The sequence below is a fragment of the Camellia sinensis genome, chromosome 9, assembly GCF_055761805.1.
Source record: "Camellia sinensis isolate YWXY chromosome 9, ASM5576180v1, whole genome shotgun sequence".
Lineage (NCBI taxonomy): Eukaryota > Viridiplantae > Streptophyta > Magnoliopsida > Ericales > Theaceae > Camellia > Camellia sinensis.
Window position 1 is genome coordinate 78,975,449 of NC_138969.1, and position 18,811 is coordinate 78,994,259.

Genomic DNA, 18,811 nt, shown 5'->3' on the forward strand with positions numbered 1-18,811 from the left:
CTCCTTCTTAGGACCTTAAAACCCCATCCCTACCACTGAAATCCAGAGGGATTTCAGTGGTGAGGAGGCCCAAACAAGGTGGTCCCGGAGCTCACCAAAAATGCACAAAATGGGGACCAAACAAGGCCTAAGAAGGGTCAAACAACCCTAAACAACAAAGTGACCTTAAACAACTATTTAGAGCACTCAAAAAAAAGACTTTTATTAGTTATACACAAAGTCTAAAAATAGATGCATGGTAGGTTAAAAGACTATGCAAAAATGGGGAATAAAGAGCAAGAATCTTACCCTTGTGGACCCCTTCAAGGATAGAGCTCCAGCATCCTTCCTTAGCTCCAAACCAGCTCAAAACTTTGAAAATAAACCTTTGGCACCTCAAAAACCAAGGTAAGGTGTAGCACTAGGTGTTTATGCACAAAAGTAAGACACAAACACACTTATACACACACAAAGGTAAAAAAAGAGAGAGATATAGAGATAGGTGATACACAAACCCTAACCCCAATCTAGACCTCTGGAACTCAACCTTCTAACCCTTGAGAAAGGAGGAGAAGGCCTCCCTTTATAGAGGATCACTCTTGCAAAGCTTACAAAACAAGCTAAGCAAGAGTGAAATCCCTCCATACACATGTATGGAGGGGGGGCAAAGTGGGTGCCAGCTATCACAGCTGGCACAAAATATCTGCCAAAAGCAGATGCACAGTGGTCGGCCAGCCAAAGATGCCAAATTGGCCAAAACAATGGTCGGCCGACCATCAATAGTGCCGACCGACCAAACATTTGGCCGATGGCAACAAAACAGTGGCCGGTGGCCTCAAGCCATGGCCGGTGAGGTGTAGGGATGGCCAACAAGCCATTCCCTGCCCTCCAAAGCAAAAACACAAGTGTTTGTTGCAAAACCAAACACAAAACAATCGAGTCGAGAGATCCTGAGGCAAAGCGCGTGGCCGAGACCTCCGGGAACTCAAGACGAACACAAACATGGATGATCACCGAGTGTTCAAACGGTGACGTCCAAGTCTTGAGGACGGTCAAAAATGGGGTGTCTACAACTGCCCTTTACATACACACTATGCACACTGATTTCTGTCTGAAACAATGGACATCCACATCCATGCACACAACTGTGAACATCCACATCTATGCCACTATTATGAATATTCACATCTGTAGATATTGCCCTTAAATTGTTGAATAACATAGGTCTTTGTTGTTTGATGCAGTACTGGTTATGTGAACACACAACCATCCTACAACCCCACAAGCCCAATGCCATTCCTCGTTGTGTGAAGTGGGACCTGATTGCTTTACACAAGAAGATGAAATCCACGTCTTGGATTGAGCTTGGTTTTAATGAGGTACGACCTTCAAATGTTTTTGCAAACATTCATAACATGACACCAACCGAACATGTCGGTTTACTAAAATGAATTTTTCAGTTCAAGTTAATGCCGGCGAGATGTACGTAACCCAAATGGAATTGCAAAAGTTCAATCGTACAACATTGAAGGTGGAGCCCGAATGTGATGAACCAACCACCACATCACCCCAACGCGATAACATCAAGGATAAACAACATTGTGATAGCAATTCTGAATTTTCTAGGGAGGATGTTGACCTAAATGATAGTGACGATGACATCAACATTTCCTTTAGCAGCCCACGTAGTGAGAGACCTATTGTCATAGCAAATACAACCCAACCCGATATCATCGATATGCTTGTCGAAGAAAATCGGAAGGCTTGGGGCATCATAAGGCAATGGGAAGCAAAATACCAAAACCTTGAATCCTCATGGGAGTTAAGGGCAAGAGTGATAGTTGATCTTGAAGATAAACTGTTCAATCAATCAACCCCACCCAACATGAACACTGAAATCAAGAATTGCATGAAATGAAAGGATGCTGAAATTCGACGCCTAACGCAGCTAGTCATCGACGTAGAATGCGAGAAAATAGTTCTTTAGGACCTATTCAATGATCAGTCCATCCATATTGTCACACAGGTCGAAGCGCAGAAGCATCATGACATCCTTAACAAGCAACCCCCCCAATGGAACACAATCTCAGACCAGCTTCTAGGGTGAAGCGTATCGAGGAGAAAGAACGAAAAGAGCACCATTTGCCTGACTTCTAGTACCCAAACCTACTTGGCCAAAAGAAAGAGCAAGAGTGAGGTCCAAACCAGTCCCATATAGTCCACATAGTACAAGATGTGGACAAGCATCCACCGGCGAAGCACCCAAAAAAATTATTGGCATTGACCAACAAGTTCAAGGTCTGGAGCATGATGTCCAAATAAGACAAGCAAAAGGTCCAGAATTTGCAAAAGAGTGGAGGCAATGAGTAAGTGACTATACAAACACCTAATGTGAACATTCCCATTTCATAAATGTGAATATTCATAGTTATACTTGATGATTTGGTTTAGTTTACTTATGTACAATGTTAACATTCACATTGGTATACTACAAATACACAGGTTGCTTGTGTGGAAAGGGGATTCGAAGTCTACATACATGTATTTTGATAACATTGTGTACCTTATCAAGGAGGAATCAATACACAGCAACGTACGCCATTACCAAAAATTATTCACTGTTCACACACACACACATACACACACACACACACACTGTTCACCCCCCACAAATAATGTAATACAGCCTTATGTTTGTGCAGGTGATAGATACATATGCCGAACTACTACTTGAACAACAAGAGGTGGTCAACCCAACTTTAGTGGAAGCCTCATTCATCTTTACCAGCATGTGTTTGGTAACAACTCTAACACTGTTCGTTTTTCTTGATGTAAATGTGAATCTTCACATTCCATTAATGTGACCATTACATGATTACCATATTTAAATATGATCATATAATTAAATGTCCAATGTATGCAGAAAGTGATACAATAGTACCCTTCTTGCAAAAGAAGTAAACATATTGATGTACATATGAAACACTACCAAGGAGAGAGATATCTACTATTCCCATTGCACCACAACTTCCACTAGATGATTGTTGTGTACGACATTAAAGACAAATTGTGGAGGCATTATAACTCGTTGCGACCAAGGCCCGGCATACATGACCCACATGTCGACCAAGCACAGCAAGTTGTAACTGGCTCTTGTTTAACACATGAATTGTTGTAATGTGTTAAATTCCAAAATACATGTACGCACATATATGTTCATTGGTGCCTAAAGTGAAATTCCTTACACTGAGGGACTATATTGAGAATGTTGTGCGTGTTATTGGCCAGTCATCACCATTATGGACTAAGTTCACAAGCCAAGATCCATCACAACTAATCATATCAGTTGATGCATGTCCTCAACAAGCTGACACCTCGTAAACCTCACAACATTTTGTACAAATCATCCACAACCATTATACAAAACATAAATGTCAAGTGCTAACCATAACCATTTTGCATTTACAGGGTGGACTGCGGGCTCGCAGTATGTTATATCATACGGGCACACATATACCATGAAGACATTGTTGACAGCCTCACTCATTCTGAATGGTGTGGATTACAAGACTTATTAGTACACTGTTTTTTGAATGACAAAAAATGAGTGCACCATGAAAACCTATAGGTGAGGGGTGTCTACCTACACACTAACCTACACTCGATGTGAATGTTAATATCAATTCCTTTAACATTTTGACAAAAAAAATAAATAAATAAATTGCAAATCAACGATTTGACATTTATTAATGTTCCAATATGCCACTTGTGCATTTTGATCTACATTTGGTGTTGATCTATTAGTTTATGTTTTTGTTTGAACCACATTGTTCTATAATACACATATTGTGTGCAAGAATATTCACATTGTCTTCAAGACAACATTACGAAAGTCATTGACAGATATGAATATTCACATCTGTTGTGATTCACATCAGTCACGAATATTCACACCATGTTACACTGAATGCATGTGAAAGTTTACATCCTAGATTATATTCATGTCAACATTCACAACAATAATGTGAAAAGTTCAACCCAAGTGCGAATATTTTCATAGTGTGAATATTCAACATAAGTGTGAATGTTCACATCATCACACTGTATATATATGTGAAAATTCACATTTTTCATTAGAACTCTTGTGTACTTGTACAGTATGATGTGAATATTTACATCAGTACATGCATTCATCATCAAAATACCAATGAATATCAGTTGGCCACCCAAAAAACAACAAACAATGTCCTCTCTTTTTGCACCCTCATTCCAAAATATTACAACACAAATGAAATACTATGAAAATTGAATAAAACGCATTATTATGTTTGTCAACACAACGTAATCTTATTCCAAACATCAATAAAAGAATCCCACGTAAAACACAATGTCGTATACCCTATATCAGCTCCTTGCATGATCTCTAATTGTGGCTTCCCAACTTATCACACCTTTTGCACCTTATTTGCTTCAGTTTCTCACCCCTTGATGGAATTCTATTCTTCTTTGGCCTACTGGGTGGTCTTTTCACAGTCTGTGGGTATATGGTGAAGTTCATGAGATCAAAAGGCGGCTTTTCCACCGACGGTATGGAAAATATAGTACCCGAATAGGCTGCACAATACATCTCTACATGAAAGTAATATTCAACACAATCATTGAGATTGTACTGATAGCAATAACAGCATGGTCACATGGGAATCTGTTGATTTTCCATTAGAAGCAAGAACACGTACGCCTTGCAATATCAACTGTGACAGATGGTATTGAATGAACTTCGAATACATCATCATTGTCTTTGCTAACCTGCCAAGACCTGCTGTCATTGAATGAATCAAGAAGCAAGGTTTCGAATGTAGAACAAATAATGACATTCCACCTGTTTGCTTGGTCATGCCGCGCCGACATTTGTTGCATCAACTGAGTATGAATTGTGTCCACCATCCAAGTGATAAGAAGAGTACGTACTTCTTAAATCCAATTATTAAATGACTCCGCCTCCTTGGATGTCATCTCCTCATAACGCATGCCCTTGCATAATATCACAACATTGTACAACACTAAAATTAACTTCTTCAAAACTAATTATGAAATTTCACATCGCTAGAAGACATGACTGAATTTTGTACAAGCTACCATTCTAAACTTGACAAATGGAATACATCAGGTGACTACTATTACCTAAAATATGAATTCGCCCAGTGCTCAGGTACTAACTCCTTGACAAAACTATGTGCTCGTTGCTTACCATAGTTAGCTTTTCATGGAACCCCACCATAGTTAGCTTGTAAGCACAATCACCCAAACTACTAACCAAGGGGTCCCTAAATCCATTATCAATCCCCTTCATCTAGTCTCTTAAATTGTTCTTCAAGTGTTGTAAGCAATAACTGTGGTGAGCTGATAGAAACACCTTCGGCATCATTTCTAACAGACCAAGATTACGGTCAAAAATAAAAGTAATATGTCGCTTACCATCAACAACCTTCCTAAGTTTATGCAAGAACCATGACCAATTGGTCGTGGTCTATGAATCAACAATCGCAAATGCAACAGGGAATAGACCTACAACACAACAACATTAAACAACTGATCACAATATTCCAATGTGAATATTAACACCAGTAGTTTACAAAAACAATAAAAAGCCAACAAGGGTTATGAACATTCACATTGTGTAATTGTAAGGCATATATCGCTCAATATGAATAGTTACATGGGCACACACACAATAACAAAAAAAACCAACCATTGCTCCCATCTTTCATCGTTGCCGCAAGTAGCTGCCCTTTGTATCTTCCTTTGAGGAACATTCCGTTAAGGAACAACAAAAGCTGACAAAAATTGTATCTAGAAATACATACATCAAATGATACAAAAAAACGACGAAACTGTTGACTACTGACATCGTAGTCAATATTGACATAACTCCCCAGATTGTAATGCATTACAGCATTTGAATACCACCACAGTTGGTCAAACGACAATGAGTGATCTCCATAAATGACAGCCTTTGCTTTCTCCATGCCCAACCACACCACGTGGTAACTGACATCCAATCCATAATCCCGGTTCAAAATAGTCACCACCTCACACGGGCGAGTCAAAGCTTGTCCCTCACAATTTCAAATATAGTACTCGACACCAAATCAGAACTAACTCTCGGATTCTTCAACATTCGAACATCCGTACCACAACTATGCACATCACTGAACCTCTTGATGTAGAAAAATCCATTTGCTCGTTGTGCTCTACAATGCATAGCCCACAAGTAACCTCTATCCTCGCGCATCACACACACTGCAGTAACCCCCGTTGTCTCGTTCTTGACATACTTAAACTAGAACCTGCATGGATTGCATACTTGCATAAAACATCATGAAATTCTTGTGCACCTCCTACAAACCGTTGTCCCACATACGTAATAACATTTGTCTAAGGGATTAACAACAACACCTTCTCCTTATGGTGGCAAAATCTCCAGAGTGCATCAATTTCTTCCCCACCCCCCATATACAGTGACCCAGAGCTACTCGACTGACCAATATCACTTTTCAAATCAATGACAACCTCTACATATTGTACCCCCATTGATTTGGTAAGCAATAACATGTTCTAAAATTCTTCGTCATTTTTCAAATCACACCTATTAATCCCAGGCAGGTGACAAAACAATGAAACAGAACGGGCAGATAACTCACCCCATTTTTCATACAAACACTCCACCAAACGCGAATAACACAATGCACGAATCATACTTATTACAGTTGTACTGAAACCATATGTGCACACCAATATCATAAAGGTATCCATCTCCTGTAAAAACACAACAATGCAAAAGTCAACAACCACACTACAACCATACGAACAACAATGCATACAATAATCCATACTAGATGAACATTCACGTTATGCAAAGTAAATGCATATATGTACAGTTCCACTGCTAAATCCATAATAAAAACTATCACCACCATCCTTACACAATATAAAACATTTGACAGGATCAAAATCACACCACCAGAAATGAGGTGACAGTAACAACATGCAAACAACCCTCCATAACTTCATATTAATAAGATGTGAACATCCACATTTTTCACATACTTTGAATTTCCTCGCCCAGCAAAGCCTCATTAAGCAAATATCAAAAACTCATCAAACAAACACTTGCATTACCACATAAATCAAAACATAACATAAAACAAACATGCATTACCAATAAGATGCCTATATGTACATTTTACACTTCTAAAACCAAACTCAAAATATCACCACCATCATTACCAATAAGATGTGAACATCTACATTGTTTACATAATCTGAATTACCTCTCCACCACAAAGCCACGTAAAATGCATATAATTCAAAAAACAGAGCATCTTATCCATATAATTCAAAAACAGAGTATCCAATCCATCACATAAATTGAAACATAAACTGAACATGCATTCATAACCAAAATGATACTAACCTTAATCATGCAATTCTGCACTCGTCCTCTACCTCTACCTCTAAAACAACTAATTTCACCCAGTTATACTCCAAACAATGTCACAATCGAACACCGTTTGAGCCATCGTCTTCACTCCCAAATCACTGAACCCTACCACAACAGCAACAATGAAACCCTAGCATACCAAAACCTTCAAATGAGCCACCAAATTGAAATGTATCCAACTGAATCATAATCATAATCAAAAGCGTGAATACAGCAAACTACCAAAACAGAATGAACAAAAAAAAAAAAGGAAACATCTATATCTGTTATGTGTATCAACACTATAGATAAGGGCATAATAGTCCATTAAAAAATATATAATTAGGAAAAAGGATCTCATGGAAGAAAAAAAGATAAATACATAGGACTAATCAAGCTATATTAATCCTTTGTGGACCTAATGGGTAACAACAATTCTAAAATGGATTTATCAATAAAAATCCCAAAAAAAAACTAACACAAGTTTCAAAAACTTTTGCTAAAAAAAAAAAAAAATCAAACTATATATATGTATTAGAGAAAATTCAATGTAACTCTTCATTTTTCACTAGTTAAAGTAAAGATGTAAGAAAAATCAACCAAACCAATTGACCCAGACCGAACCACCTATATTTGGTCTATTTTTTAACAAGAATTGGTCTATACGATTTTGTAGTTTGACCTTTTTTCGATTTTTGATTTGATATCTATTAAAGCACCTTGTGTATCGAACTAAACTAAAACTAACTACTTCAACATTTATTGTATTTAATATATATATATATATATATAATCTAATAATATAATGATATTAACAAGTATAAGGGTAAATTACACTTACCTCCCTTAAGATTTCTGACAATTACAGGAACCCCCTTGAGGTTTTGAAAATTACACTAACCTCACTTACTTTAGCTGACAATATACAAATACCCCCTTTCTATTAATTTTTCCTTAGACACCGTTAATTTTACAATGAAATGCCCAAAATACCCTCTATTTGCTCTTTTTCTTATATCTTTTCCTCCACCAACCATTAATTATTCCCCCTTCCAATTTGCAACTATCCTAGCCACAGCTTCCTACTTGCAATTCAATTTGTAAAGTGAAATTAACGTGTTAATTTTTTTAATGTATTTTTATGATAATGTTATACCTTTTTATGGAAATGTTACTTAATAATTTAGAATATGATATAATCTATTATGATTGAATAACATTTTCCTAAAAAATTAATAAATGAAATGGGTGATGCTTATTAAAATAATATCTAATAATAAATTATCATCACACTATCAGAAAATTAGTTAATATTTGCTACAAATTTTTGTAATATTTATCCAAAATAAATACATAATAAAATGGGTGATGCTTATGGAAATTATGACACTTATGGTGCTAATTATCACAAATGTCATAACTAAAAAAAATAATAATTATTCATAATCAAGCACAACATAAGGTATAAGCAAAGACATTTTCGATCAAAAACAAAATAATAATCACAATATGTAATCAACATCACAATGAGTTATAATCATCAGTAACTCCAAAATAAGTCAACCAAAAATTACAAACGTTACACACCCCAAAATTAGTGTGTATTACAAGTTTTTCCTAATAAAATACATACAATATACCCATTTTTCATAATTTTTTTACAATTTTCATATATATATATATATATATGGCAAAATTCTAACAGTTTACAAAATATCAGCATATAATTTCTTCGCCCAAAATCACCAGGCCCACCATAAAATTTGATCAATTCAGTTCCTATTTTTCGATTTCTCATTCATTTAATTGAGATTCATCATTCTAAAATTTTTATTTCTTTATTCAATCATACATTCATGCTCTATCAAGAACACTAAACCCAAATGGGTTTAATTTCAAAATCACCATTCAACCTACCATAAAATTAAATCATGTTAATTCGTCATTTTTGGTATCTGTTAGTTTGGAGACATAAATTGATTGATACAATTACCACCACCACCACCACCACACCATTTTATTATATATTTGTTTTGATAAACATTACAAATTTTAGTAGCAAATGTTATCTAATTTTTTGATAGTATAATGATAATTTGTTATTAAATATTTTTTTTATAACAATTGTGATACAGTTATGTATTTTTATGGTAATATTATTTTTTTATCAAAATGTTACTAAATCATAATAGATTGTAGGTTACTCAGTCCATAAATCTAATTTTGGATTTTGCTTGGTCACAAGTCGAGTTGCCTAAATACTGTCCAAAAGGATAAGATTAGATAAAATGACCAAAATACCCTAGGTATATATATGCTATATACCCCTAACTAGAGGTGTGCACGATGCGGTTCGGGCGGTTTGAGAATAAAATTACAAATTGAATGGAAAATTAGCAGATTGGGAAATCGCAATTTGGGTGATTTTTGGCAGATTGAAGAATATTCTAACCAATTATCAAACATTTGCATAATATATAACACTAATTTGCATAATATTTCTATATATATAATACAAATTAATTTTACATAATATGTTTCATATATATAACTACTAATTTGTAACAAATTTCGCAATTTAAATTTCTCTCACACTCATTTTTACTTTGATATTTCATTGGAGGTTAAAAAATATATATGTATTAACTATAGTAGGGCAGAATGGTTTGAAAGGTGGATTGTAAATTTTATCCACGGTCGACAAATAGAGCGGTGCGGATTGATGCAAATCAGTGTGATTTTAGCGAATTAGGCAGTATTTTGCACAGCCCTACCCCTAACCAAACCCAAACCTCCTCACCACTATTCTCTCTTTCTACTTTCCATTCTTCGTCAACTCTGATCACCGCCATCCACCTCCACTCACCATCGTAACCAAGCCTCCTCCTCGAAGCCTCCGACGCCGCCAGCAGTTGAGTTCTAACCAACTTTGTCAATGGCTTCCTCTTAGACCACAGCTTCTAGATCTTTTTCACGGCTCATCCCTCCAGTATCATTGTCGCCTCCCTCGCCACCGTCCTTTGTCTCAATCGAAGCAGCACTAATCCTCATCTCTCCAATCATCAAAGCTCAAAAATATATCTATTTCATCTCAGTGATACTCTCATCTCGGCGATCCTCAGATATGTTTCATCATCTACTTGAGATCTGTCTTTATATATATATATATATATATATTGCGAAATCGTATTTGAGAAATATATATACATATGTTTATTTATATATGAATATGTTTATATATATATGTGAAAATGGTAACTAGCAAGAATTTTACTGTGCTTTTTATTTTCTTTTGGGACTCGATAAGAAATGTTTATGCACTTTCTAAGAACACTTATGCTGATTGACATATTATTTATATAGTTCTCAAATTATTTTACCTCATTATATTCCTTACATGAATATCAGATGTTTATATTCAACTAGAAAAAAAACTTAAATGAAGTGAAAATTGAATGCAAGGAATTACCACAATTTATGTAGTTTATGAGTGCAGATTTGAGAAATTAAGATATGAAAAATCAATCTACTTCTCAGATCTGAGAAATCAAGATGAAGATGCTATTATTCAATGTGTACAGATTTAGTTTGTTTAATTTTGTTTTCAACAGATCTCTCAATTTGTTAGTTTAGTTTGGACAGATTCAATTTGCTTCTTGTTGTTGTTGATTGCAATAGATAAAAAATTTTGTACATATAATTTTTTTTTTTTTTTTTGAATTTGAACAAATAGATTTTTAACAATAAAGAATGATTTTTAACAAATAGATTTATTGTTGTTGAATTTGAATTTTATTTGTACAAATAGTAGGAAGAGAAAGAGAGAATTTGAACAGATAAATTGGAATAAGTAAATTGTCAATATTTACTTGTTAAATTGTAAGCAATAATTGATTTGGAGGTTATTATTTTACCAATTTTGGGTTTTCAATGAATGATTGTGATGTTAGATCGATCTATGCAGAGATAGGGAATGTATTGAATGAATGATTGTATCTATGTGGAAGGGATACAGAAGTTTGTTTTACCATTTTTGTGGATTTTAAGGTGATAAATACAGTAGTTTGTATTCAATTTTTGAGTGAATAGTTATCATTTATTTTTTTCCTTTTTCATGACTATAATATATATTCCTTTTTGTAGATTTTCTCAACAACCAAGCAGATCGATTTATGGAGAAATTGAACAGATGTTTTCTTAGCAACCAAGCATATTCTTTGTTGTTGTTAATAGATAATTTTTTTTTTTTTTTTGTTGAATGACATCTTTATATATATATATGTGAGTGTGTATATGAGATCTTCGTACAGATAGGCAGTATTTTGAACAGATAAAATTATAGGACCTTTCTCTCTATATCTCTTTGTCTATGTATAAAAATTTGAACAGATAAAGATAAAAAAAAAAATTGAATAGATAAATTTTTTGAATAGATAATTCCAACAGATAGAAAACAAGTTTGTGAAATTTCAGTGGATAATTCAAACAGATAAAAAAATTAGTGAAATCTACAAAGAATTGAGAACAGATAGGGTGAAATCTTCAAAGCACTGGAACGAAAAGAATTTTATTTGAACAAAATATTTAAACAAATAAAGAAAATTTGAATTGAAAAGATTAAAAAAATTAAAAAGATAAGGTAAAAAACTGAGCAAGTATGAAAAAAATCTGAAAAAAATAGTAAACATTTTAAACAAATAGGGAAAAAAATTGAACAAATAGTGAAAATTTTGAACAAATAGGAAAAAAAATTGAACAAATAGGAAAAAAAAATTGAACAGATAGGAAAAATTTTATAACGACCTTGTTTTGAATCCGACCCATTGATGTTTTGGATCTGAGTTTCATTGTTTTTTTTTTTTTTTTTTTTTTTTGGTTGTTCATGTCTTGCTTCTACTCATTGGTTATTGGGTTTAGTTATCGAAGTGTCTTAGTTGTGTTGGGAACAAGTTGGTGACTTGTTTCCCAAGCTGTTGTTGCCCAAAATTTTTTTTCTGCGCTCAAGCAGTCATTTTGAACTTCCAGCACTTTTGCAGGTCTGCAGAAATACTGAGAGTTTTCATTCTACGCTTGAGCAGTGTTCGCTCGAATAGTACTTCATGTGCTCGAGCAGTGGGCACTTTTTTGTAAAACGTCTAAGAGTTTGTATTCTACACTCGAGCGGCACTTCTTGCGCTTGAGCGGTCACACTTTTTGTGTCTGGATGCTCGAGCGTCACTTCTTGCGCTTGAGCAGACTGCTCGTCTATATAAGGTCGTAATGCCCTGAAAAAGTCACTTTTGCTTTTCTCTCTCTTCTCTCTCTTCCTTTTTTCCATTGTTAGGGTTTCTTGGACCTAAAGCTGGGGTTTCATCTAGTTACGCCCATTTTCTACCCCTAGTCCTATAGGTCAAAACGTAGAGGATTGCGAGGGCTTCGATTTAATCTGAGTGGATTATGTTTTCATTGCCGGTGGACTTTCGGCTTGTCTCCTCTTCACTTCAAGAGATAGAGATTCTTGAGCTTCTTTTCAATACCTCGTTATAGATAGACTTGTGGTATTTTTACTACATTTAAAGGCATAATTTATGGTTGATTTCTTACTTACCCAAAAAAGATTTCGTTAAAAAAACATATGGTTTGATTTGGGTTTAATTGGTGGATTTATGGGTTATGTTTATAATTCATTGTGCATTGTAAAGGCCTGTTGGGATATGGAATCAGAAGGGTTTGGTGTTCTATTCGTAAAGTTTAGAACGTTGGTGGAAAGCTTGATGTTAATTGGAAATTGGGATTTTTGGGTCAATGATAGTGGATTTTGGTTATTGTTGCATGTGTTGTAAATTGGAGTAGGGGAGTTTTATCTTTATAAAACATATTTTACAAAACTTGAGAGTTTACAATGAACGGGAATTTGGAATCACCTAAAGATGTATTTATTATTTCGGATTATGTGATTGGTGTCTAGAGTTTTGTCATTGGCCATCAGTGAAGGATGGTATTGCTTGTTACTAGATATAGACTATGAGTACTATGACCAGATGTTAATATGATGTTGGATAGTATGTTATTGATGATAAATGAACATTATGAATAGACAATTCCATTGTTAAGTTATGGACTTTGTTGTTAAAGAAGTAATTGGAATGTTTATAAATGTTGTTTTTATTATAAGACTATTGTTGAATAGTTGTGGCTTTTGAGGTGTGGTACTCCATGATGTGTTTTGGGAATGTTTGAAATAAAGAAAAACCCATGTAGAACAGTGGTTCACGGAGTATATTTTAAAAGAAATGAGTTAGTGTAATTAGCGGATTGTGGCTATTATGATGATAATTGAACTAGGTGTATGTATTACACCCGTGTAATATTCTGTTGATTAGCTCATTATGCTTTTAATGTGATATTGTTTGGGGGTCCGTTTCGCGCCGTATTGCAACCGGCAAAGCGTGGTGCCTTGACTGAGATTTCCTCGTCCCTTTCGGTTTGCGCCCGTTAAAGTGTTAAAATAGGGTCCGATTCCCGCCATATCTTAGCTGGCAAAGCGTAACGCCTTGTGATAGGTTCTTCGTTCCCATCCGGTTTGCGCCCGATAAAGGATAACCTGAGAAGCACCTCCGTCCAAGTGAGGCAGGTAAAGTGTTGTGTGTTATCGGTATTGTTGGATCTGTCATCCGTGCTGTAGGCCGGTGAAGAAGAGATTGGTAGTACATATTACTTCAGTTATCTCGTTTGGATATTCATACATGTTGTCGGTTTTCATATTGTGGAGATGAGATTGGTAGTATGTATTACTTCAGTTAACTTGTTTGAATGTATATATGTGTTAACGGTTTCATACCGGTCACCTTTTTAAATCCTTAGGCCTATGGTCAGGGAAGGTTGTAGATATATATGTTGGGACGTAAATGCTTATGGTGTATCGAAAGGTAGGATGGGGATTATGATTTGCATGTGGGGTTATATTTTCATAACGGTGGTTCAAGTGAGATTCTTTTATGTTAACGTGAGAAGTTTTATTAAAGAAAGAATGAGGCTTTAAAATATTTTCTTTTGGAAGTAATGATGGGAATGTGAAAGAGAAGAATTGATTTCATATTGAAATATGTCAAGAGGAACGTTTTTAAAAAAAAAAAAAAAAAACACAGTTATATGAGTTTATTTTGGATATTAAATGTCACACTACTTATATGGTATATCTTGATGCATTCATGATCATTTTTATCTATATGTTGTCATTGGTTGAGATCTTTGGGATCTCTATTGGGCTTAGTGCTCATCTCACGTGTTGATAAACTTTTTCAGGTACAAGGCTGGAGGAATCGTGTATGACTTAAAGTCTTTTAATTGTTGGCCACAAGGCTCTTTACTTGTTGGCTGTGTGCCATGTATTGTATAAGGGTAAATCCCTTCTGTTTTATTTATTATCTTTCAATGTAAGCCTGAGGGCATTGTACCATGTCTTATTTATATATTCATTGTTGTCGTGAGAGAATGTTGTTATTTATTCTTATTTATGTTCTCAAATAAATGGAATTATTAACATGGATTCGGTTAATAAAAGTTGGTACGTGACAAATTTTGAACAGATAATCAACGAAAGTCAACAGATAAAAAAAAAGTCAACAAATAAAATAAGGGGTAAAATTGGAAATAAAATGTCCTTCAAAATAAATAAAAAGATTTCTCACCAAATTATTTCACAAATGGTGAACTTCTCACCAATAAAAAAAATCCACTGGATCTAATGCCTTACAACCTTGTTAGATTGGATTTATCACCAATTTACTCTAGATTAAATCATATTCCAAATTATTGAGTAATATTTAGATAAAAAAGGCATAACATTATCATAAAAATACATAATTGTATCATTAATTTTTTTTTAAAACACAATAATTGCACTTTAGAAATTGATTTACAAGCAAAGAGCAGTAGCTAGGATAGTTACAAAGTAGGAGGGAAAATAGGCAACCGTTGGTTTGGGGAGGGGGGAAGAGCAAATAGAAGGTATTTTTGGCATTTAGAAATTGATTTACAAGCAAAGAGCAGTAGCTAGGATAGTTACAAAGTAGGAGGGAAAATAGGCAACCGTTGGTTTGGGGAGGGGGGAAGGGCAAATAGAAGGTATTTTTGGCATTTGGTGTGTAGGGAAAAATTAACAGAAGGGAAGTATTTGTATATTGTCAGCTAATAATTTTTAAAACTTCAGGAAATGTCCCTGTAATTGTCATAAACCTAAAGGGAGGTTAAATGTAATTTACCCCAAGTGTAATAAATTATAAACCTCAATTAATTAATCTTCCTTATAACCTAAGTTAGTAAACATTTATTGCATATAATCTTAACTCTAACTCTAATTCACTATTCCCAAAGCATTATTATTATTATTATTATTATTATTATTATTATTATTATTATTATTATTATTATTGTTAATTTAGGAATTGGAAAGTATTCATTAAATGGATAGATTTGATATATTTGAAAAACAAATAACTAATTCAATATTTTTACATAGAATAGTGACTTTATTTTTTGTATTTTTTTAATCTATGAATTGGAAAATATTTACTAAATAGATGGAGTGGATATGTTTGAAGGACCAATAACTAATTCAATGATTTTACATAGATTAGGGATTGTAATATAATTTTAAAAATTGGCTCAAATTTGAAAAATTCTAAATCAATTAAACTTCGTTGAACGGAATCGTTTCAATTGGTGCAATTTGATGCAGTTTGATGAGAGAAACAACCTATCGGGGTTCCAACATCACTCTTTATTTTACATATTTATTCACACAAACTAGTTTAAAGAGCCTTTTAAGGCTCTCCTAATATAGCTAGCTTGGAAGAATTTTGTTAAAATGACTACTGCATTAATTAATCCGTTAGAGAGAACAAAAAATGATGAGATTACTTATAACACCTAATAAGTGTTTTTTTTTTTTTTTTTTTTTTTTTTTGGAAAAAGAATCTAGTGAGGATGCTCTTGTGTAGCACTTTTAGTTCTTCCCAAAAAGAAACTGGGGCCGGTGTCACATATACACATTAATCAATTATTTTTTTCTCACAATTATCTATTTAACTAAAAAAATCATTTTGAACACACTAATTTTTTTTTTTAGCTCAAAAAAAAAAAAAAAAAAATTCAAGTTGTCAAACGGGCATTGAATTGTCAAAACTCATTCCACAAATATGCTTTCTAGATGTGGGTATGGATCCTGCTTACTACCACCATAAAGGCATTGATTAAGAATATAATCTTACCGCTAAGAATATAATTTGAATCTACGGCAGATCTATAACTTAATGTGACAGTTATTTTTTTTCATATATTTATTAAATCTTACTAGTAAAATATATTTTACTGATGTGACTTGTCAGTAAATCTCAACCACACAATGTAGCACTCTAGAGTGACTTGTCAGTAAATCTCAACCACACAATGTAGCACTCTAGGAAACTTTAGGAAAAAATTACTTTAGAGGATCCTTGCTCGGATGGGATGGCTAAAAAAATGTGTTAAAGTGTATATTATATGACAAAAAGTGATAAAAGTGGGATCCAAAAATATGTGTTGAGGTGTGTTAAGAGTTTGTTAATTTTATAAAGTAAGTGGTGGTACAATGGATGTGTTAAGATGTGTATTAAGAATATATATATATATATATATATAAACAATAAATAAAATAAATAATAATTGAAAAGTACAGTAGGCCTCCACCCCACTGAACTGTCAGTGTCCCTTTCTGTCTTTTTCTTTTTTTTTTTTTTCTCTCACTGTCTCCTTCCTATGCTTGTTCAAAGTTGGTTGGCAAAAAAATCTCCAAAAATTTTGTTTTTTTACTTGAAGGTCCAGATGTCAGGGGAGCCGACCAACCGGACATCCGACCAAACGACCCGCAGCACCTCCCACGTCCTCCTCTCTCTCTTTCTCACTGGCTAAAATGCTAGCTACAGTTAACAAAGAAGTTAACAGCTGACACTAACATAACCCACTAACACACTCCTTAACACTTTCATTGTGAAGACAAAAGTTACTATACCTCTCCCAAAATTTGGTCACTGACACTATCACAGCTACTAGCACATCCATTGTGGATGCTCTAAGGACGGTGATTAGTATTCTCCATATACTCTCTCAAATGCATGCCAGCAAGAAGCAATACATGTATTGCTGAAATATTTGGAGACTTTGATCCTCTCTATTACAATTATATATTTGTAATAAAAAAATTATTATATATTTAATGGCTATAAAGTATAAATACAAATTTATAATTATTTTAAATTAACAAAAAAATTATTATATTTACTGTTGAATGATGTAATGAAATTTCCCATTACAAATGTGCAATGAAAATTATCGTAATCCAACATTTGAAATGTAGAACAGTATAAGACATTAACAAATGTACCACCATAACACTACCTAAAAAAAAATGCACCAACATACATTATTATTATTAGGTGGTATAATTTACATACAAGTCTTTAGGTCTTAATTACGCTATGTTTGGCAGGTTAGTTTTGGGTTAAAATAGTCACAAAAAGACAAAACAAGCTAAAAAATTAATAAAATAAAATGTCACATTCAAATCACAATCACTTCATTTTTTTCTCTTATAAAAGTCAAAAAAGTCAAAAAACCTATACCAAACAAGACTTTTTAGCCTTAGGCTAAAATAACCAAAAAACCAAAAAGTTAACTCACATCCCAAATGAAGGTTAATATACTAATTAGTGCGACAAATGTTTTGCTAAAATGTCCAAATCTCTGGAGCAACATGAGGTCTTGATTGGTCTTGCATTTGACCATCTCCAATAGTTCATCAAATTTAAATTTAATGAAAAAACTTACTTTTTGCTCCTCTAAGGGCATCTTTAACGGTTCACCAGAAATTTTATCAAATTTGAGTAAAAAAAAGACAAATTTCTCAATTTGATATTAGTCACTCCAACAGTGAATACTATAACTTTCATGAAGGCACTAGACATCCGGAAGGACAACCGGCGGTCGACCGAAAAGAGGTAAAGTTTGAATTTGTTTTTGCAGCATCCTTGGAGACTTCATCGGACTTCTCTTTTTCAACAGAGGATGGATGGTGTTTGGCTTTGATACCCAAGAGAGAGAGAGAGAGAGAGAGAGATGAAGATTTTAGCAAAACCCATGTTGAGTAGTCCGAGCAGGATAGACAAGTTTCCACCGCAATTGATGAGATTTCTGAGAAGCAATGTTGGAAGCAAAAGCAGAGGCAAGTCTCGCTCGAGCGCAATGTTCATGCGCAAGAAGAACAACACCACCACACCAATGATCGAAACGACCCAAGAACCATCTTCCCCAAAAGTCACTTGCATCAGCCAAGTT